The following is a 23269-nucleotide window of genomic DNA, read 5'->3' as shown; positions in this document are numbered from 1 at the left end:
TCTTATTCCCAGACTGTTCGTCAAGCACTACTAATTTTTCTCCATTACAACAGTGGTTAAACATTTAGATTTTCCAGCATCTTGTCAGATGCCACAACAGTCAGCATGATATGACCACTCTGTACAATTATAATGCATTGTTTTTGTGCTATAAAAACACCTCTTTGAAAATGTAGAACTTAAACACTACAGTATATAGAAGAAGGATCTGAGAATTCCTCCTGCAAACAGTACTGGAGAAGTTTTACTGTGCACTTCGGTTTTGTTTTTAAAAAAAGGGACTATGAAAAGAGACAAACAGTTCTTGTTAATCACTATTCCATATTCCTTGGGATATGTGACATGGAATACAGTATAGTGAATTAAACAATTCTATATATCCAAGTGCTGTGTAAAGCTGGCTATACACACACACAGAATTCATAGCATGTATGATCAATTGATCCAATATCCTGTCATATCAGAAAAGATGTCAAACATAGTTGGCCGATAACACACACAGGCACATGTTCTGATGGATGATCACATACAAAAAAATTCCAAGTGCTCATGTCAGATCCAACCACCAACTCCTCATTCTCTGCAACCCCATCTCCTTGGTGTATAGGTCAGAAGAGTGGTGGTCAATGGTGGGTGTCAGTTGAGAGAGCTGGCAGGGCTGACCAGCTGAACATAGAAACATAGAATTTGACGGCAGATAAGAACCGCTTGGCCCATCTACTCTGCCTATTTTTATTAAACTATGGTACTTTGAACTCTATTTAATCATTTATTCTTTATAAGGATATTCTTATGTCTATGCCAAGCATGTTTAAACTGCTCTAATGTATTAGCCTCTAACACCTCTGAGGGGAGGCTATTCCACTTCTCCAGGACCGTTTCTGTGAAGTAGTTTTTCCTCAAATTTCCTCTGAACCTAATTCCCTCTAGTGTCAGTGCATGTCTACGTGTTCTAATATTTCTCTTCCTTTTCCCTCCTGTAGCTTGTTAATACTCTTAATATATTTGAAAGTTTCTATCATGTCCCCCCTTTCCCTTCTCTGCTCCAAAATATAAATATTAAGATCTTTGAGTCTTTCCGAGTAAGTATTGTGATGTAGGCCATGCACCATTTTAGTTGCCCTTGTTTGTACAGTCTCTAATGTATTTATATCCTTCTGGAGATATGGCCTCCAGAACTGAACACAGTACTCTAGATGAGATCGTACCAATTACCTATACAGTGGTATTATTACTTCTTTCTTTCTGCTACTGATTACTCTCTCTATGCATCCAAACTTCTGACTTACCTTCCTCATTGCTTTGTTACATTGTTTACCTGTCTTTAAGTCACCTGAAATAGTGACTCCTAGAACCCTTCCCTCTTCAGTAGATCCATTATTGTGCCGTTAATACTATATTTAGCATTTGGGTTTTTGAGACCAAGTGCATGATTTTGCATTTTTTGGCAGTAAACTAGTTTTATGCCACACTCTTTTGACCATTCCTCTAGTCTACCGAAATCATCAATCATTTGCTTTACCCCTCCTGGTGTGTCTACCCTGTTGCATATCTTATATGTTGCAAATTACTATTTTGTTTGGCACATAAGTTAAATACCGACTGTTTTTTCATGTGGCACACAAATACTTGATAGCTTATTTGTACACTGAAATTTAAAGTTGATATTTGTTTGCTACATGAAAAAACAGTCAGTATTTAACTTATGTGCAAAACAAAATAGTAAATTGCACCCCTTGCATTGTAACATGGTTTTGTCCAGGAGACTGAAATAAGAAGTTTCACAAGTTAAGATCCTTAATGAATCAGGCCCTAAGACCCTTGCCAAAGAGTGTGGGCAGGGGTACAGAGGAGTGCAGGCAAAGAATGCTGCAGCATCTGCATGGGGAAGGGTTTCATTTACCGCTAATACAGAAGCCTTTGAGGGGTTTTTATGTCCCCCATGTTGAGTGACTATTTGAAATCTTGCAAAAAAAAAAAATTGAAGTTAATAATTCCTTTATATAAAACGTATTTTATATATATATTTATATTTGTTATACTTGAAATTTATTCTTGTGCGTGCATGTGAGGAGGGTGGGTATACACTGGTTTTGTGTACATTCTATATAGTATAACATGCCATACAGCCTGTTATGCTGCTCCATGTGGTATACACTGGTTATGTGGACATTCTATATAGTATATCATTCCATACAGCTTGTTATGCTGCACCATGTGGTATACACTGGGTTTGTGGACATTCTAGATAGTATAACAACTATACAGCCTGTTATGCTGCACCATGTGGTATACACTGGATTTGTGGACATTCTAGATAGTATAACATTCCATACAGCCTGTTATGCTGCACCATGTGGTATACACTGGTTTTGTGGACATTCTATATAGTATATCATTCCATACAGCCTGTTATGCTGCACCATGTGGCTATGATTCATCTTCTTTATGGAATATTTTGCTTTATTTTGCTTTATTTTCATAAACTGTTAAATGGCATTCAAGCTCTCCAACTAATACGTTTTATGGAGATATATATATATATATATATATATCTCCATAGATTGTAAGCTTGCGAGCAGGGTTCTCTTACCTCTCTGTGTTTATGTATTACCCAGTATTGTTTTAGTTAATGTTTGTTCCCAATGATAAAGTGCTATGGAGAGCGAGATATATACTCCTTTTTTGGCACATCTATTCAGTACCCATTTTATATTGCTTATGTATATCTATACATAAATATGTTACATATATGTCATAGCTTTATAATTTACCTATTCATTCCGGCTGCCAGAATTGGGCTCTCAGTATCTTAGACAATTATTTCAGGTGCTGAAATGGGGCTCAGTGTACCCTAACCCTCCATTCTAGCTGTCAGAATGGGGCTCAGAGTACCTTAACCAGCCATTCCTGGTGTCGGAATTGATGTCTCAGTGCCTTAGCTATCCATTCCGGGTGCCAGGATAAGGTTTTCTTTATAATAATTATTCATTTTAGTTCCGGAATGGATGATTAATGTACTCAGATCCCCATTCTGGCAGTCACAATGGATGCTTAAGGTACTCGGACCTCCATTCCAGCATCTGAAGTTGATGGCTAATGTACTCAGACCTACAGTCCGGCAGACGGAATGGATGGTTAATGTCCTCGGAGCTCTATTCCGGCAGCTGGAATGGATGGGTAAGGTACTGGTAGACCCATTCTCGCAGCTGGAATGGATGGGTAATGTACTGGCAGACCCATTCTCGCAGCTGGAATGGATGGGTAAGGTACTGGTAGACCCATTCTCGCAGCTGGAATGGATGGGTAATGTACTGGCAGACCCATTCTCGCAGCTGGAATGGATGGGTAAGGTACTGGCAGACCCATTCTCGCAGCTGGAATGGATGGGTAAGGTACTGGCAGACCCATTCTCGCAGCTGGAATGGATGGGTAATGTACTGGCAGCCCCATTCTCGCAGCTGGAATGGATGGGTAAGGTGTACAGAGCCCCATTCCATCAGCCGGAATGAATGGTAATACACTCTGCACGTCCATTCCGACATGCATTCAAGCAGGTAGAAGGGATAACTAGAATATATAGCGGTGATATACAGTATGTGTATGATATCTATCATATACAATATATATGGTATATGTGAGTGTATATATATATATATATATATATATATATGTGCTCATATTTACAGAATACAACATGTTCATTAAGAAGTAAAAGATTTACCTTCTTGAGCTGGAGATGTTGATCCTTAAGTTCCCAGAGAAGTCTTCTGAAGATGGAAACAACTAGTAAAAATGTGGTTAAAAACAAATGAAAAATGTATCCCTGACTGTCGAAAATTTTCACCTACGTTTTTCCTCCTGCAACATCTATTCCTATCAAGCTGAGACAAATAGTACAAAAACCTCTATAGTTCAACTATTTCTAGAATTATTTCGAAACCATCTGGGGCCTTGAAGAGGAGGAAAGAAAATGTGGGATTTTATAAACACCATAAGGAATCCAGATCGTAGAAACAAAGTTGCAACACTCAGACAAACATTCTCATTTCGTAACACTCTTAAAAAGTAGTTGGCTTGTTTTCCAGTAAAATAGATCTCAATGTTGCTTATAATGAAGATTCCTAAAACAATTTTTCCATGTCTCTTAAAAATCTGCCTACCCTGTCAAATTTCTCCATTTGCACACTGGGGTTTGTAGTTTACATTCCATTTAACTCACGGCAAGCATTCTATATTCTCAAGCTGCATTAAACACAAGTACAAATATAGGTTAACGCAGCAATTCAATCCACATGCGGACGTATCATGGGAGCTGCTGGCAGCAAGCTGTGAGCGGTAGTGTATTGCACTCCTTGCTGGATCTAACAGCAGTACTGCTTAATTCATTAGCCTTACCTTTATGGAACTAATCCTGTAGTATATGTATATGAACACAATTGCTAACTACCACATTGGTTTCTCTACCAGGGTAAAGTGAATATTCATAGACACTGATAAAACCCATACTTGCTATATTATTGTGTAGAAAACAAACTCATGACATTACCTGTCAGGAGTAAGCCCTCTCTAGCTACTCCCTGATTTAATATCTTATCATATATTCCAACAGTCATATAATATATTACCTCTTTTTTGTCAGGAAACTGCTCCTGAGCCCCTTTATCTGTCACAAACTGCCTTCTGCGCACTTGTGACTTGGAAAATTACTGTAAGGCAACACACAGGATTCCAGTCCAAATCTCACAATCACCCCTTTCTCTAAGGCTACAAATTTACTTGTTCCTTTCCCAACATAGACACACTCTTCCACACCTCTCGGCAACTGCCACCAGCTACATATAAGGCCCGTAGCAAGCCTATGACTTAATTATGCAATTGCATACACTCGGTGCTCTGGTAGCTAAACAGTTAACCCTTCACACTCTGGTTTCTAACGAGTTAAGCCCAGCCAAGCAATCTCTCTTCTAAACAGGCAATGGATTCATTTAGAGCAATAAGGACAGAACTATTAAATTGTTAAATTTAATATACAAAAGATACTATGCTTACAACTAATAAAAAACAATTAGATAAAGATTTGACATACAAATAAAAAATTGCAAACAGTTATAAAAACAAATGGGATATAAGTGCAGAGCATAACTTACAAATAATAATTTGTCTGGGGGTAGGCAGTTAAGATGGACAGTCCTTCAATTAGATTGATCAAGAGGCGGACAGTTTGTTCTCAGCTTTTAAAGACAGCTTACCTCTTTCCCCACCTTCAGTGGGGTTGTGGTCTGTGACACTTTTTGCAATAACCATTTGCATGTTGCCTGATTTGCTGCCCAATTCTACTATGTGACCTAACTTTTCTGTGGAGTGTCACATACCCAATTTTATTATTAATAGATCCCCTATGAATTTACCCATCTATTGATACCAAACAGGCCTAGGTATAGGATATCAGTTAAGCTTATACTCATTTCCTCAACTTCTCTGTGTGGCAGAATTCTTAATTTGACATATAAACTGTCCTTCAAGAAGCTATTGAGCAATATGTGGTTGATCACTACTTTTATTGATTTTAAGAGGCATATTTTAAAACTGAAGTATTCTTGTCTATATAAAATATAGCCAAGTCAGCACATGGTTTCCTAGAGCTAAACACCATGCTGTGTGGTTCCTAAAAGTCTATTCAGGTGTCAAAACTCCATCCTAGGCCAGGAAATAGCTCAACGCAGGGGCCTTTGAAGCTGCCACAGGTGACACTACTATCGTCTAACAATGGGACTTGCAGAGCCACTGAATACACACAACAGACTCTCTGGGCCTGAGTCATTAAGGAGAGCAAAGCATAAAAACAGAGTAACTTTGCATCTGGGAAAAACCGTGTTGCATTGGAGGCGGAGGTGAATTTAAAATGTGTGGCCAGATTTATAGTTGGGGTAGGACGTGTCCTAAATCAACTTTAAATTTCAATGTAAAAATAGAGCTATCAAGTATTTGTGTGCTAGATGAAAAAACAGCCAGTATATAACTTATGTGCAAAATAACAAACTAATTTGCACCCTTTGCATTGTAACATGGTTTGTCCCAGTGAACATTTACTCCTTTTTTTTACCTTACTTTCCTTAATGACTCAGGCCCTCCGACTTCACATTTTTACACTTTACTAGCTCAATTTATCAACCGATTCATTTGATATACCATATTTTCACTGCAGTTATGATATAGGCCTTATTCTCCACAATTATGTGATGGGTTAACCCTTATAAATGTAAGTTCTCTATGTTCATGACATTAGTTTACAATAACTTTGAGTGGATGTAACTTTGTTCTACACAAAAGAAATATATACATAACATGTTCTCAATAATTGTCAGTATAATGCAGTGTTACTACTATAAATGTAAACACCTGTAATATAATATCTGTATAAACTCAATTCTTTGTTCAGTATTTATGCAGGGCTACCGCTAATATTAGGAGAGCCCAGGTGGTTGCTTTGGGTGCCAGTGGACATAATATCACTCATTCATTGATTATAATACTCCTGCTGTGCCCCCAAACTATGGGCATGAGGCACTGTCTTAAAGAAGAAGCAACCAGAAGTTTTTTTACACTGGAAGTGTGGCTCTTGGCTATGATATCACAACCAAACTCCACACTCCCAGTGTGAGGAACCGAGGTTGTCGTCCCCAACTATCATCTACCAAAGTAAGATGCAGCAGTGGAGGCCAACTTCCACCACTGATTATAGGAAATAACCAGTGTCAGACTCAGGGCCGGTGCTAGGGTCCGTGGCGCCCTAGGCACATTTCCAAAATCGCCGGCCCGCTCCCCCCGCCCGGCACGTTTTCAAAATAGTGTGTAAGTGTGCAGGGTGGGGGCGCCGATTTTGAAAATGTGCGTCTTTTCTTACCTGCTTCTAACTTGCCTCCTCTCTGCTCCCCTCCACTCACTGACACTGTCGGGCCGTGGTGATGATGATGATGTCATGCCCGACAGTCAGTCAGTGAGTGGAGGGGAGGAGACGGAGCAGAGAGGCGGCGGTGGTGGTGAGCAATAGTCCCTCCCCCCTTCCCTGTGGATGTATACGAAGCTGTGCGGCGGCCGTGAAAGGCATGATCAGCGGTCGTCGCACAGTTTTAAAGAAATTAAAAATCTGTGGCACCCTCCAGAGCCCAGCGCCCTAGGCAAGTGCCTAACCTTGCCTAATGGGAGCGCCGGGCCTGGTCAGACTGGGACATGAAGGGCCCGCCGTGGGGAATGCAGTGTCAGGGGCCCACTACATTGGGGTGTGGCTAATTGTAAGGGGTGTATGATCTGTCATTAAAGGAAGTGTGGTCAGCCCATAGAGGACAACGTATGGCACCATAGTGTAGTCCATAAAGAAAAGATGGACATTGCAAATAAGGCCAGTTTCACATGTATCATGTAAAAGAACTAGAGATAAAACTGCACTACACTTTTTTAACTGGGTCACAGCAATGTTTGTCACTGATTTCATTGTTATTGTAAAATCAGAACTGTATAGCAGAATCGAGAGCTACTGAGTGTCAGAATCACAAGGTGGATTTGGTGATACCTGCCAGCAGTTGGCGCTACTGAGTACTGAGGCGCGGAGTCTAACACGCCCCTGGTTTTCACTAGGTACCCCCGCAAGGAGGTATGGACTTCGCTGCAAGGGACATGTAGATTATGGCCCTCAGTATCAGTTAGCTGGCCAGGTAACAATTGAGGCAGCGGTGACAGCCCACCAGGAAGCAGGATGGAAAAATAGTCAGCAAGCTGGGTCAGAAGCAGAGATACGGATATAGCCAAATCAGAAGCAGGAGAATAGTCAGGAAGCTGGGTCAGTACCAATAATCAGCAAAAATCAGGAACCAAAGAAGAAGTCAGGAACAAGCCGGGGTCAGAATCCAATAAGCAATATCACAGGAACAAAACGCTGGAGCAAGGCTGAAGACCAAATACTCTGACAAGCAAATGGCGTCCGAGTGCTCTTTAAATAGACGAGAGTTCCCTGATAGCTGCGCCAATATCGGCAAGAAAACCGCAACCAATCGCTAACAAGTCGCAGCGTGGTGACTGTGCGCCTTGCGCATTCGTACGATTGGGAACAGGAAAAGACAGTTGCTATGCAACGAACGCCTAGTTCAGCATACACATGCTAATGGAATGGAATATGCATCGCTATGTGACGGGATGCAGACATCGCAAGGAGGCAGGTGCTCGTCTGGAGGCAGATGCAGGACGGCGCCTGACACTGAGTGCAGATGGGAGGGGGCTGTCACTCCTGTGCCTGTCACCGCCCTGTCTCTACTACTTGCTAATTCTCAAGTGCCCACCTATGGATGGCTCATTGTCTCCTTTACTATGGAAATAGGCCAAGATTAAAACCATCTACATTTTACTTTGGAGAACAAATATATAAGAGAATTTCAGTGCTTCTTTATTACAGACCCCCCCCCCCCCCATTAACAGTATAGCGTGTTATTGTCACGATACAACGTAGAGATACAGCTAAAGAGTCATGAATAGGTGAAGAACAAACGATGTTTATTGCTGGCAAATATAAACAGGTGATGAAATCATAAGTTTGCAGAAATACCAGATATTCAGCAGTTGCAGGTAAATGGAAGGTGAGGGAAGATTCCAGGCAGCAGATACAGGGAATGCACAGGTAAGTCCCAGGTTCACATATGAAACAGGTCAGCAGAATGAATGATAAGATCCTAATGCAGTAGAATCACAGGAACAATGCAGGAGGAAGAATCACAGGGTGTAACCACAGGGTGTAACCACAGGATATGACATCAGGATGACAACAATAACCAGCAATGACTGCTGGGAGGAACAGGTATATATATGGAAAAGAAACCACACCCAGGTGCATGGGATAATTGGAGAAGGTGTTAACCCCTAATACAAACATGAAAAGCAAGATAGCAGCACCTCTGGTGATCAGAGGTACTGCTGCAAATACACACTAATAAAGTCAAAAGGCAGGAGCTGCCAAGCAAAGCAGTATGTACTGCAAGGGCTTGCAGGCAGATCCTGACAGCTATGTTTAGTAATTGTGCTTCTTTATGTCAGAACCTCCCCCCATTTAACAGTATAGTGAGTTATGTTTACTGGTAGTGCTTCTTTAAGTCAGACTACCCCCATTAGCAGCACGGTGGCTTAGTGATTAGCACTTCTGCCTCACAGCACTGGGATCAAGAGTTTGATTCCCGACCATGGCCTTATCTGTGTTTAGGTTGTATATTCTCCCTGTGTTTGCTAGGGATGTGCACCGGCCACTTTTGGTGTCTCGTGTTTTGTGTTTTGGATTCGGATTTGCTTGATGTTTTGGGTTTGGATTTGTTTCGCAAAAACACCTGTCGAAAAGGTTTTGGTTCAGATTTAAGGTTTTGGATTCGGATTTATTTTGAAAAAAGCATAAAAAGTTCCAAAATCAAGTTTTTGAGCTTATTTTCACTCCTACGCTATTATTAACCTCAATAACATTCAATAACAATCATTTCCACTAATTTCCAGTCTATTCTGAACACCCTCACACCTCACAATATTGTTTTTAGTCCAAAACGTTTCACCGAGGTAGCTTTCTGGACTGCATAGTGGAGTGGTCCCAGGACTTAATTTGGTACTGGGGCCACAATATATCACCCTCAACTGGTCTGAATTCCACCAAAAAAGTATCTGGACTGCGTAGTGGACTGGTCCCCACAATATAATAAAAAATCCCTCAACTGGTCTGAATTCCACCAAAAAAGTATCTGGACTGCGTAGTGTAGTGGTCCCCACAATATAATAAAAAATCCCTCAACTGGTCTGAATTCCACCAAACAAGTATCTGGACTGCGTAGTGGAGTGGCCCCGGTACCCAATTTGATACCGGGGCCACAATATAATAATAAAACCCTCAACTGGTCTCAATTCCAGTGCACAGATGGCGGACACCGGATGGACGACTAAAACCAACATAGCAGTTAAGGGTGCAGTTCCTCTTTTTTGTGACTGCACAAACAATTAACGTAGTAATAGAAATTACAGTTTTTGTTTTTTTTTAAATAGAGAAAGAAAGAAGGTAGTACTAGAAATGGCAGTTATTCGAATCCCCAGGAGAGTCTAAGTGGGGCGAGCCACAGAGAGATTATTTCCCTCAGTTTCTCTAACAGGTTGTCAGTGTTGTGCGTCTTCTTAAAACCTGTGATACATAACTACACACACTCGGCAAAGCTTTTACAAATTATCTGCGGCACAGGAGAGTACCACTGGACTGTACTTTAATAGCAGTACCTATTATTTTTGGGTACAGCAACAGTGAATGATCTTAGTTAGACTTTTAAATAGCAGTACAAGCTAGATTTTTTAAAATTTTGTAATATTTTTTCCCAATTATTTTCGGAAATTTTTTTATTATTTTTTTTATTATTTTTTTTAATTCATTTTTTAAGATTTTTATTATAAATTTAAATTTGTTTTTTTAGAAGTTTTGGATAACTTGGAAATAACAATGCCCTTAGCAGAACAGACCACAGGACACAGGAAATACAGAAAGAAAGAAGGTAGCAATAGAAATGGCAGTTCCTCTTTTTTGGAACTGCACAAACAGTGATGAAAATGAAGGTGGAGCTGGTGGCATGTCACGGTCCTCTTCAGAGGACAATCTCCTGACCAGCAGGTCTTTGCACCGCTGTAGACTTGTGCCCGCCGGAAACAGAGACACAACATACGCTTTAAACCGAGGATCAAGAACGGTGGCTAGTATGTATTCCTCTGACTTTAAAAGACTGATCACCCTCGGATCCTGGCAAAGCGTACGAAGGGCTTCATCCACAAGAGCTACATGCTTGGTGGAATTGCAAAGGTTGTACCGGCTCCTCCCTCACTTTCTCCAGCTGCTTCTGCAAAAGCCTGATCAGGGGAATCACCTGACTCAAGCTGGTAGTGTCGGAACTGACTTCTCGTGTGGCAAGTTCAAATGGCTGCAGAACCTTGCACAACACGGAAATCATTCTCCAGTGCGCTTGACTCAGGCGCATCCCCACTCCTTTTCCTATGTCGTAGGTGGCTGTGAAGGCTTGAATGGCCTTTTGATGCTCCTCCATCCTCTGCAGCATATAGAGGGTGGAGTTCTAGCACGTCACTACCTCTTGTTAATTCAGATTGCAAGGCTTGTAAATACTTTGAAGATAAAAAAAAGCAGGCTGCACAGACTGTGCAGCTAGAAAGTGAAATTAAATGGACCACTTTTTTTGGTGGCTATCTATGCCCCCCCCCCCGCCCTCCACTTGTAGTTGAATATAAAAAAAGCAGCCTGCATAGATTGTATAACTAGAAATTCAAATATACAAAGAAATGGACAAAGGCAGTTTGGTATCTGTCTGCATCAGATCCCCTCTCCACTAGGAGTAAAAAAGAAAACTATATAGCCGTTATATAATCTAGAATATAAATAGAAATTGAGAAAGGCAATTTGGTATCTGTCTGCATCATAATCATCAACATCCTCCTCAGCGCCAGCTACATCAATATCCTCCTCCCGATGTACAACATTCACACCTTCATTAGCCAAATCTGTAACTGGACTGTGGGTGATCCTTCCAGCATATGCAAAGGGCATGCTGCAAATGGTGGAAGGAGCCACCTCTTCCCGTACAGTGGTGGGAAGGTCAGGCTTCGCAACCACCAACACCCTTGGACTCGCCTTGGGGATTTGTGATAATTTCTCTTTAGAAGGCAGAGTTGTTTGCTGTATTGTTGCTGACAGCATAACTTTCTTAAATTTTTTGTAGGGGGGTGGGGGAGGAGGGCTTAGTTTCTTGGGTGAAGCTGAACCACTAGTCATGAACACGGGCCAGGGCCTAATCCGTTCCTTGCCACTGCGTGTCGTAAATGGCATATTGGCAACTTTACGTTTCTCCTCAGATGATTTTAAGTTTCTCTTTTTGCTACTTTTACTGAACTTGGGCTTTTTGGATTTTACATGGCCTGTACTAGGAGATTGGGCATCGGCCTTGGCAGACGACGTTGATGGCATTTCATCGTCTATGTCATGACTAGTGGCAGCAGCTTCAGCATTAGGAGGAAGTGGGTCTTGATCTTTCCCTACTTTATCCTCCAAATTTTTGATCTGCATTATATGTAGCACAAGAGAGTGTACCCTGAAGCCACACACACTCGGCAAAGCCTTTAAAAATTATATGCGGCACAGGAGAGTACCACTGGACTGGAGTTATACAGCAGTACCACTGGACTTATACTGCAGAATGAGTGAACTTTGTAATATTGCAGTACCAATGGACTTATACTGCAGAATGAGTGAACTTTGTAATATAGCAGTACCACTGGACTTATACTGCAGAATGAGTGAACTTTGTAATATAGCAGTACCACTGGACTTATACTGCAGAAGGAGTGAACTTTGTAATATAGCAGTACCACTGGACTTATACTGCAGAATGAGTGAACTTTGTAATATTGCAGTACCACTGGACTTTTACTGCAGAATGAGTGAACTTTGTAATATAGCAGTACCACTGGACTTATACTGCAGAATGAGTGAACTTTGTAATATAGCAGTACCACTGGACTTATACTGCAGAATAAGTGAACTTTGTAATATTGCAGTACCACTGGACTTATACTGCAGGATCAGTGAACTTTGTTATATAGAAGACTAGCAGTACCACTGGACTTATACTGCAGGATCAGTAAACTTTGTTATATAGCAGTACCAATAGACTTATACTGCAGGATCAGTGAACTTTGTTATATAGCAGTACCACTGGACTTATACTGCAGGATCAGTGAACTTTGTTATATAGCAGTACCAATGGACTTATACTGCAGGATCAGTGAACTTTGTTATATAGCAGTACCAATGGACTTATACTGCAGGATTGTTTTGGGAGATTTTTTTATTTTTTTTAATTACTTTTTTGGGGTTTTTTTTTTATAACTTTTTTTGAATTTTTTTATAATTTGGGAATACTGGGGAAATAACAATGCCCTTAGAAGGACAGAGCACAGGACACAGCACCAGTTGACTGAACAGGACACAGCACAGGACCCAGCAGCACCACTGAACTCAGAAGGACAGAGCACAGGACACAGCACCTCTTGACTGAGCAGAACACAGAGCACAGCACAGCACAGCACAGAACTGAACAGCACGAGATATAGCAGGACAGAGGACCACCTAACACACCCTCCCTCTACCCTGATCAATGCCCGAGTGAAGATGGCGGCGACTAGCGGGGAATTTATAGGATCCGAGTATCGCGAGATCCGACAGCGGGATTATGACTCAGAGCCTCGGTTTCAGTTTTGCAATTGGCGGGAATACCCGGATCTGTCTCGGATCCGGATCGGATCGGCAACGTTCGGGTGCGCTCGGATTTCAGAAATCCGAGTGCGCTCATCTCTAGTGTTTGCGTGGGGTTCCTCCGGGTGCTCCAGTTTTCTCCCACACTCCAAAAACACACCGGTAGATTAATTGGCAGCTATTAAATTGCCCTTAATCTCTTTCGGTATGTGTGTGTGTAAGTTAGGGGATTTAGATTGTAAGCTTCAATGGGACAGGGACTGATATGAATGAGTTCTCTGTACAACGCTGCGGAATTAGTGGCGCTATATAAATAAATAGATAATGAAGATAGTGTGTTATGTTTACTGATTGTTCTTCTTTATGTCAGACCCCCCCATTAACAGTATAATGTGTTATGTTTACTGGTAGTGCTTCTTTATGCCAGACCCTTCCGCTAAGCTGAACTTGCAGTAATGTAAGAATTATTTCATGTTTTCTGTCTATAGTTTCTGCTAAGATTATGCTTGTGATGCATTAGTCTATGCCTCATGTCATTTGGATTGGCAAAGCCATAGGTTGTATGCACAGATTGAAATAACACAGATATGATACATGCCACAGTTATTATGCACAGCAATGACAAGGGAATGTGTGTACTGGGAGAAGCCTGGTCCTACTAAATAGATATTACAGGAAAAAATGCCTGGTGGATATGGCTGCAGGGTTTGTCTTATGACAGCCCTGGAGGATATTAGGGTAACTGTTGTGTTATTAGATGTTGGTGTTGTCTATAGTCAGTTGAAGAGACAGAAGCACAGTGATTTCATAATACTGTACATTCTGAAAACACCATAACCGTCAAGAGTAGTAATCATGCCACATGCTCATGTTTGTTTGAGAAGGGCAAATGATAACTTACTAGAGATGCTCACTGACCCCCGTGAATTGGTTTTAGTTTTGGATCTGGATTAGCTTCGTGTTTTGGTTTTGGCTTTGGCAAAACCGACCTTGTGTGTTTCGGTTTTGATTTTGGATATGTATTTTTTTTAGAAAAATTGCTAAAATATGCTAAAATCTGCTAATTTTTGCTCTTTTTTTGTTCCTACATTATTATTAACCTCAATAACACTTTTGCGGTCAATTTTGACTACCTCACAGGTAACAATATTATTTTCATACACTTTCAAAGAAAGACTGCAGCGACCTGGCTGGATGCTGAGCAACAGAGCAATGACTCAAACACTCAGCAGTTCCTAGCACATCTAGGACACATTGGCACACAGCAGTGGCAGAAAAGAAAAGTGGTGCAAGATTTATTTGTACTTGGGCCCTCCTACCCACCCTTATGTTGGATCTTAAAAAGGACATGCACATTTTAACAAACCAAGCACTTCAGCTACAAAAGTGTCACTCCTTGTGGCTGAAGTGCTTTGCTTATTTGGGGCCCCCACAAAGCAAGGTAGAAATGGGCTTAAGGCACCTAAGTTTACAGTGCTGTTAATGAACTCTACTGTGGAAAGATGTTGTTGTCATCATCCTCAGCCTCATCCTCACCCTCATCAGTGTGTACATCATCCTCACACATTAATTAATCACCGCTGGAATCCACCATTACAGAAGTCTCACTATTTTGATGTAATTGGCGGGAAAGGCCTTCCTTGGGGAACTTGAATTTCATTTTTATGAACATCATCTTTTCCACATTTTGAGGAAGTAGCCTCCTACGCCGATCGCTGACAAGGTTCCCAGCTATGCTGAAAACTCTTTCTGAGTACACACTGGAGGGTGGGCCGAAGTGTCACGTTTTTTGGTCAATTGTTTTAGACCAGACCAGATGTCAAAATTTGGTGCTGAGAAATCTGCATCATTCCTGGGTCTTATGGGAAAGATAAGACTTTTCCTAGCAGCAGTTGAGTGAGAAACTGAAGGAGGAGATGCCGTCCTGGCACGTAACACTTGAGCTATCATCTTGTTCACCAGGAGCTCCTTGCTCTTTAGATCTGGGTCAGAAGGAAACAAAGAGAAAACATAGCTCTTAAACTGAAGATCAAGCACAGTAGCCAAAATGTAGTGATCCGATTTTAAGATTTTGATAACTTTTGGACCCTTGCGAAGCGAATAAAGTACTTGATCTACTTAACGTAATTGCTTTGTTTAATCTCCTCCTTTAGTTTCTCAAGCTGCTTTTCCAAAACTCTAACTAGGGGAATCACTTGACTCAAGCTAGCAGAGTCTGAACTCACTTCACAGGTGAATACTTGAATGGTTTCAGCACCTTGCCCAACACGGAAAGTATTCTCCACTGCGCTTGAGTAAAATACATCCCCCCTCCTTTCCCAATGTCATGGCTTGTGGTGTAAGCGTGGATGGATTTTCGCTGTTCCTCTATCCGCAGAAGCATTTACAGGGCGGAATTCCATCCTTGTCACCATCTCTTGCTTCAGTTGGTGGCAAGGCAAATTAAATTTCTCTTGCAGCTGCTGCAATCTCCTACATGCTGTTACAGAATGCCGGAAATTACCAGATATTTTATGGGCCACAGACAGCATCTCCTGCACGTCCCTGTCACTTTTTAAAAACCTCTGCACCACCAAGTTTATTGTGTAAGCAAAACAGGGAATGTGATGGAATTCACCTAGATGTAATGCTCTCACAATATTGGTGGCGCTATCAGAAATGAATCATCCTGAGTAGAATCCAAGCGGGATAAACCATGTTGCAATGACATCCGTTAGTTTTTGTAACAGATTGTCAGCTGTATGTCTCTTTCTGAAGCCGCTGATAGACAGAGTAGCCTGCCTCTGACAAATGTGACGTCCTTGGGTACATGCTGCTGCTGTTCCTGCTAGTGAAGGTGAATCACCAACCCAGTGGGCTGTCACAGTCATATAATCTTTAGTTAACCACATATCTGTGGTTAAGTGTACAGTGGGTAGAATGGCATTTTGTAGCCCAATAATTAAATTTTTACAAACCTTCTGGTAGAGGTGAGGAATAGCTTTTCTACTGAAATGGTGTCATGATGGAATTTGGTAATGGGGACACAAGAACTCAAGTAACTGTCTAAAACCAGCTGCATTAATAGTGGATATTGGATGCAGATCCAATACTAGCATAGACACCATGGCGTCTGTGATACGCTTTGTAACTGGGTGACAGTTTTCATACTTGCTTCCTCTTTCAATGGATTGTTTAACAGTCAATTGTTGTAAACTACTAGTAGTCTTGTTCTTGGTCTGCTTCTGGGCTGAAGATTCACCCCCAGCAGCAGCAGCAGTGGGACTAACTCTCGTTGGGATGTAGGTGAGAGAAGTGTCCTAGCTGATGATGGACTGCTTGTTGTTATTTTATTAGCATAAGTTTCTGATTTTCCCAACACTTTGCCATGAACTCTCTTTAAATGGCGTAACATGGATGAGGTTTCTAGATGGTTAAGGTCCCTACCTCGACTGGCTGTGGCTTTACATACGCTACAAATGGCTAGACAACTGTTGTCATGATTTGGGTAAAAATAATTCCACACATAAGAAGTGGAATTTTTGCTCTTATGTCCAGACTTGACAATTTCCTTCTTAATATCATGTGCCAGACCTGCTTCCACAGATGCAGGACTTACACAAACAACATCATCCTCATCAACATCCTCATTAGCGCCCTTGTCAGCTACACAAATATCCCCCTCATCTTGTTGCAATTCCAAAGTGGCATCCTTAATTGGTGTATCACCAGCTACACTCGGGCTGTTCAGGCACACATCTGCAGAAATGCTGAAAGGGGCCTTTCTTTATGGGTACACTATCAGAATGGTCCCAATTATACATAGCACTCGTGGATGGACTCTCCTCAGGGATTTGTGTCATTTCTGAATCAGAACATACATTTTCCTCCAATGCCTTACTGTTTTCTTACAGCTCGACTTTTACACGTAAAAGTATTTGGACACCACTTTTGGAGTCCGAATGACAGGGTCTTGTTTGGTCATAACTGACCTTACAAGAAGATGCCTCAATGACAGTTGCAGAACTAACATTCATAGAGAAAGGCGAAGGCTTCATTCTTTCCTTGCCACTGTGTGTGTAGAATGGCATTTTGTCAATTTTATTTTTTTATGCAGATAACTTTGTGTCACTCACCGGACCGTGAGTGCCTCTTCCCGGACATTTAGGAACCGTGGCCGTCCACCATCCTGAGGGTCTGCGCATGCGCAGCCCTTTTCTATACTTCAGTGTATACCCCTTTAACTTAATTGGCAGATCAGGCAACCTCCCTATATTAAGCACCTGTGGTCACCACCACGTTGCCTGATCTTGGAGTCTCATTCCTCATAAGTCTCTGAAGGTGTTCCTGTATTACTTGTGTATTCAGTGCTGCTGATTCCTGTGGTTTCCAAACCACTTCTACTACTGTGGTTTCCATACCACTTCTACCATCAACTGTATCACCATGACTGTTTGCTGATTCCTATCCGCTGCCTCCGTGCACTACAGTCTTCTACACCACTTCAACGTTATTTTATATCAATGTGACTGTTTGCTCATTGCTATCCGCTGCCTCCGTGCACTCCAGCTTTTACCTCACTCACCTGCTTCTCATCAAGTCTGTTTGCTGATTGCTATCCGCTGCCTCCGTGCACTACAGTCTCCTGCTTGCAACTCGCCTGTGTTTAACATCGTGACTGCCAGCTGACTACTATCCGCTGCCTCTGTGCACTACAGTCTCCTGCTTGCAACTCGCCTGTGTTCAACATCGTGACTGCCAGCTGACTACTATCCGCTGCCTCTGTGCACTACAGTCTCCTGCTTGCAACTCGCCTGTGTTCAACATCGTGACTGCCAGCTGATTACTATCCGCTGCCTCCGTGCACTACATTCTCATCTCATCTTTGCTGTGGCTTCCTCGAGACTGCCGCTTTTCATTACCATCTGCTACACTTCGTGATCTACAGCTCCTGCCCTGCGCTGCACTCCTGTTTCCCATCGCTGTTGGTTCCTGTGGTTGCTACTGGTTACCTCCGTGTGCCACTGAGTCCTGCCGCTGTGGTCAGCGCTATCGTCCATCTCCTGCTGATCCACTCTCCACGCCTTCACGTGTTCCACTGGTCTCTACCCTCCTGTCAGCATTGGATTTGTATCTCTTCTACTACCCTCTGCTGGATCATCTCCATTCTCCTGGGTTTCCTATGAGTCCAGTTCCACGTGTTGCTGACTCCGGTGGATTCGTGTCCCTGTCGGTCTACTCACCTGTGCGCTGCACCTGCTAGACCGCTGCTTCTCCTATCCAGGGACTTCCTATCCAGTCGGCCTCCAGCCGCTCAGGTACCGCTGCAATCCCATCTGACTGCTACTGCTGAACCACGGTATGCATACTTCTCATTGACTGTGCTGTGTATTGCATATCTTGCTGGACTGTGTTTGGTTCTCTCTGGAGTCTGCTATCCGCTGAGTCTATTGCCATCATTGACTGTGTTATCATTGTGCTGGACTACTTCAAGAGACTTTCTAGATTGCAGACCTGATCAGTCATTTACATATATATATACCTATATTGTGCATATTACTGTGGATCGTGTATAAGGTGCCTGTGTATATCCTGTGTTGCAGTCTTCCCCCGTGCACCTCCTCACATATATATGCAGTGGTACAACTTGCTGATGTCAGACCACTGATCCCTGTTTCCGGTATCACCTGTTCCATTATCCTCTCACATAGCAGTGGTACAACTTGCTACCGCAGACCACTGACTACCTGGATACCTCCACTTGGATTCCATTCCTTCACTCAGACAGCGGTACAACTTGCTACCCGCAGACCGCTGACTCTCATCACCTCCTTGTTTCTGTTGGACATTCCTCCTCACTATAGCAGTGGTACAACTTGCTATCGCAGACCACTGACTACCTTCACGTGTCCTTGTCCATACAGTTCCTTGTGAATCATTACCTCAGTATTACCACTGTTGCTAGTCATAGACTTCCCTGAGCATCTCATCGGTCATCATTTCATGTTCCGTGATCACCCAGCTACCAGAGTACCCTATTACCATCTACATTGCTCTGGTAAGCCTACCATCTGGTGATCCCTGGGTAAAGACTCCTAGTGCCCGTGACAGTAAGATCAGGCCATGACAGACCCAGATGTGGAACCTACCGCCAAAGAGATGCTGCAACATCTGGTTAGCCGTGTGGAGCAACAGGATGCCCGCCAACAGCTGTTACTTCAGTGTTATCAGTCATTAACCTCCCAAGGAACATCTGGACAGACTGTGACAGCTACTACTGAAGCTCCTGTGCTTTCCTCCGTTTCCCCATTGCCATCCCAGGTGTCTATAGCTTCCACGCTTCACCTGCCTACTCCGTCAAAGTACGATGGAGACCCCAAAACTTGTAGGGGTTTCCTTAACCAATGTTCAGTCCATTTTGAGCTCCAACCTCAAAATTTTTCTACCCATCGTTCCAGAGTGGCCTATCTTATCTCTTTGTTTTCAGGACAAGCCCTGGCTTGGGCCTCCCCTCTGTGGGAGAGGAACGATCCAATATTACAAGATAGTGCCAAATTCATTTCTACATTCCGAAGTGTGTTCGATGAACCAGGTCGTGTGACCTCCGCTGCTTCCAGCATCCTCCGTCTGCGACAAGGATCTCATACTGTAGGCCAGTACGTCATTCAATTTAGGATCTTAGCCTCTGAACTTCAGTGGAACACTGAAGCCCTAGTTGCCGCCTTCTGGCAGGGGCTTTCCGATAAAATTAAAGATGCACTGACTACCCAAGAGCTTCCTTCGTCACTTGAAGATTTGATCTCTCTATGCCATCGTGTTGATATGAGATTTCGTGAAAGAGAGGCTGAGAGAACGACTTCTGCTAAAGCACCTTTTCGCTCTAACCCTCAATTTCGTCCAGTGTCACCCGCTGTGATTCCCATGGAGATTGGACGTTCCAAGTTATCTTCTGAGGAGAGGAAACGAAGAGTCAAGAATAGACTCTGTATCTATTGTGCTGATTCCACTCATGTCCTCAGCTCCTGCCCTAAGAGATCGGGAAATGCCAGGCCCTAACTAGTTCTGGAGAGGTGAAGTTAGGGTCCCTGGAGTCCTCTCCATCGTCTATGAAATCTAAAGTCTGCGCTTTTGATGTGACTATTTCCTTTGCTACCAAGACCTTTGAGTCACAGGCATTGATTGATTCCGGAGCAGCAGGAAATTTTATTTCCAAATCGTTAGTTAATCAATGGTCTCTACCAATGATTACCTTAAAAACTCCCATTACTGTGACGGCTATCGATGGATCACGTCTCATCAACGGTCTCATCACCCAGAGTACGTCTCCAGTAACCCTTCAGATTGGTGCTCTGCATCATGAAGAGATATCGTTTTTAATTCTTCCTGTTACGACAAGTCCGATTGTCCTAGGCCTTCCATGGCTTCAGTGTCACTCTCCCCAGATTGACTGGCGCACCCCTCAAGTCACGTCTTGGGGGCCTGAATGTCACCATCATTGCCTTTCCCAAGTCATCCCTCTCAAGGTACAGCAAGCTTCCATCTCAGCTATTTCACCGGGACTCCCTCCTCAATATGCTTCATTTACCGATGTTTTTGATAAAGCTCAGTCTGAACGTCTTCCTCCTCATCGTTCTTGGGATTGTCCGATTGATCTTCTTCCTGGCAAGACTCCTCCCAGAGGCCGGGTCTATCCACTCTCGTTACCTGAAACTCAAGCTACATCTGAATATATACGGGAGAACCTCCAGCGTGGGTTCATTCGACCTTCCACCTCGCCCGCTGGAGCTGGGTTCTTCTTTGTCAAAAAGAAGGATGGATCATTACGCCCTTGTATAGATTTTCGTGGACTCAATGCCATTACTATCAAGAACCGGTATCCCATTCCGTTGATCACTGAGCTATTTGACCGCATCAAGGGAGCCCGTATTTTTACTAAGTTGGATCTTCGTGGTGCTTACAATTTAATCAGAATCCGTTCCGGTGACGAATGGAAGACGGCGTTTAACACCAGAGACGGGCATTACGAATATCTGGTAATGCCTTTCGGGCTATGTAATGCCCCCGCTGTTTTTCAGGGCTTCATTAATGAGATTTTTCGGGACTTATTATATGTATGTGTCGTCGTTTACCTGGACGACATATTGATTTTTTCACAGGACCTGCCCTCTCACCACCAACATGTGGCAGAAGTCCTCTCCAGGCTACGGAAAAATTCATTGTTCTGTAAATTAGAAAAATGTTCATTCGAATTACCCCAGATTCCATTCTTGGGGTATATTGTTTCCGGAGTTGGTCTGAAGATGGATCCTGACAAAGTAAATGCTGTACTACATTGGCCCCAGCCAACTACTCTTCGTGCCATCCAGCGTTTTTTAGGTTTTGCCAATTACTATAGACGCTTCATTCAAGACTTTTCTTCCATTGCATCTCCTATTGTGGCCCTGACTCGTAAAGGGGCTAATCCTAAGCAATGGTCTACTGAGGCTATTCAAGCCTTTCAAACATTAAAAGAGTCCTTCTCTTCGGCTCCAATCCTTCGTCAGCCTGATGTGACACTCCCTTTTTTCCTAGAAGTAGATGCCTCTAATGTGGGCTTAGGAGCTATTCTCTCCCAACGCTCGGAACAGCAAAAATTCCACCCTTGTGCCTTCTATTCTCGGGGTCTCCTACCCGCAGAGAAGAATTATACCATCGGAGACAAGGAATTACTGGCTATCAAAGCCGCATTAGAGGAATGGAGATACTTGTTGGAGGGAGCTCGCCATCCGGTGACGATCTTCACGGATCATAAGAACTTGTCATATCTCCAGTCTGCCCAATGCTTGAACCCTCGTCAAGCAAGATGGTCTCTTTTCTTTTCCCGTTTTGAATTAATAATTACCTTCAAACCAGCTGCCAAGAACAAAAAAGCTGATGCCTTATCTAGAGCCTTTGCTACGTCCTCTGATATAGAAGAGGTTTCCAACCATACCATTCTAGACCCCAAATGTATCCCACTGGCTGCTTCATCCACCAAAACGCTACCATTTGGGAAGACCCTCGTGCCTTCTACTCTAAGGAGGAAAATCCTTTCGTGGTTCCATGCCTCTCGTTTTTCTGGACACGCCGGTGAACACAAGACTTTTGAGATCCTCTCTCGAAGTTACTGGTGGCCTTCAATGAGGAGAGACGTCAAAGAGTTCATTGCTTCCTGTGAATTATGTTCGCAATTCAAATCCTCCCGCAGAACCCCAGCAGGGTTGCTGCGACCACTACCCATTCCGTCCAAACCATGGACCCATATTAGTATGGATTTCGTTACTGACTTACCACCTAGTAAGAACCATAACACTATTTGGGTGGTAGTGGACAGATTTTCGAAGATGGCTCATTTCATCCCTCTGTCTGGTTTGCCTTCCTCGTCTATCCTGGCTGAACATTTCATTAAAGAGATCTTCCGTATCCATGGATGTCCATCTGAGATTGTGTCTGATAGAGGAGTACAATTCGTGTCCAGATTCTGGCGAGCCCTTTGTAAAACCTTGGGCATACGATTAGCACTCTCATCTTCTTACCATCCACAATCCAATGGACAAACCGAACGTGTCAATCAAGATCTTGAGACTTTTATAAGGATATTTTCATCAGCCAATCAAGACAACTGGGTAGAGTTACTCCCTTGGGCTGAGTTCGCCCATAACAACATGTACCATGAGTCATCATCCAAAACTCCATTCTTTGTGGTCTACGGTCACCATCCGTCTTTTCCGGAATTTCCTGCCCTCCCGCCCACCCAAGTTCCTGCGGTGGAGACTGTTTGTCAGACCTTTAAAAATATCTGGTCTCAGGTTAGAACCTGTTTAAAGAAGACATCTGTCAAATATAAATCTTTCGCTGATAAGAAGAGGCGGGCTATTCCACCACTAAAAATTGGAGATCGTGTCTGGCTATCCACAAAAAATATTCGTTTGAAGGTTCCATCCATGAAAT

The 23269-nt window shown here is 42.9% G+C and overlaps 1 protein-coding gene across 1 annotated transcript in view; it reads right to left on the bottom strand.

Annotated features, from left to right (window-relative positions):
* Positions 1-4031, bottom strand: part of LOC142151426 (fibroblast growth factor receptor 1-like) — a 102925-nt gene extending 98894 nt beyond the window's left edge. Inside the window, exon 1 of the mRNA XM_075207045.1 lies at positions 3725-4031. The gene's annotated coding sequence lies outside the window, so the exon portion shown is untranslated. The remainder of the gene's footprint in view (positions 1-3724) is intronic.
* Between the last annotated feature and the right edge of the window lie 19238 nt (positions 4032-23269).

The sequence above is a fragment of the Mixophyes fleayi genome, chromosome 4 (genome assembly GCF_038048845.1).
Source record: "Mixophyes fleayi isolate aMixFle1 chromosome 4, aMixFle1.hap1, whole genome shotgun sequence".
Classification (NCBI taxonomy): domain Eukaryota; kingdom Metazoa; phylum Chordata; class Amphibia; order Anura; family Limnodynastidae; genus Mixophyes; species Mixophyes fleayi.
The sequence above is the reverse complement of the archived record's forward strand: the minus strand, read 5'-3'. Positions and strand labels throughout refer to the sequence as shown.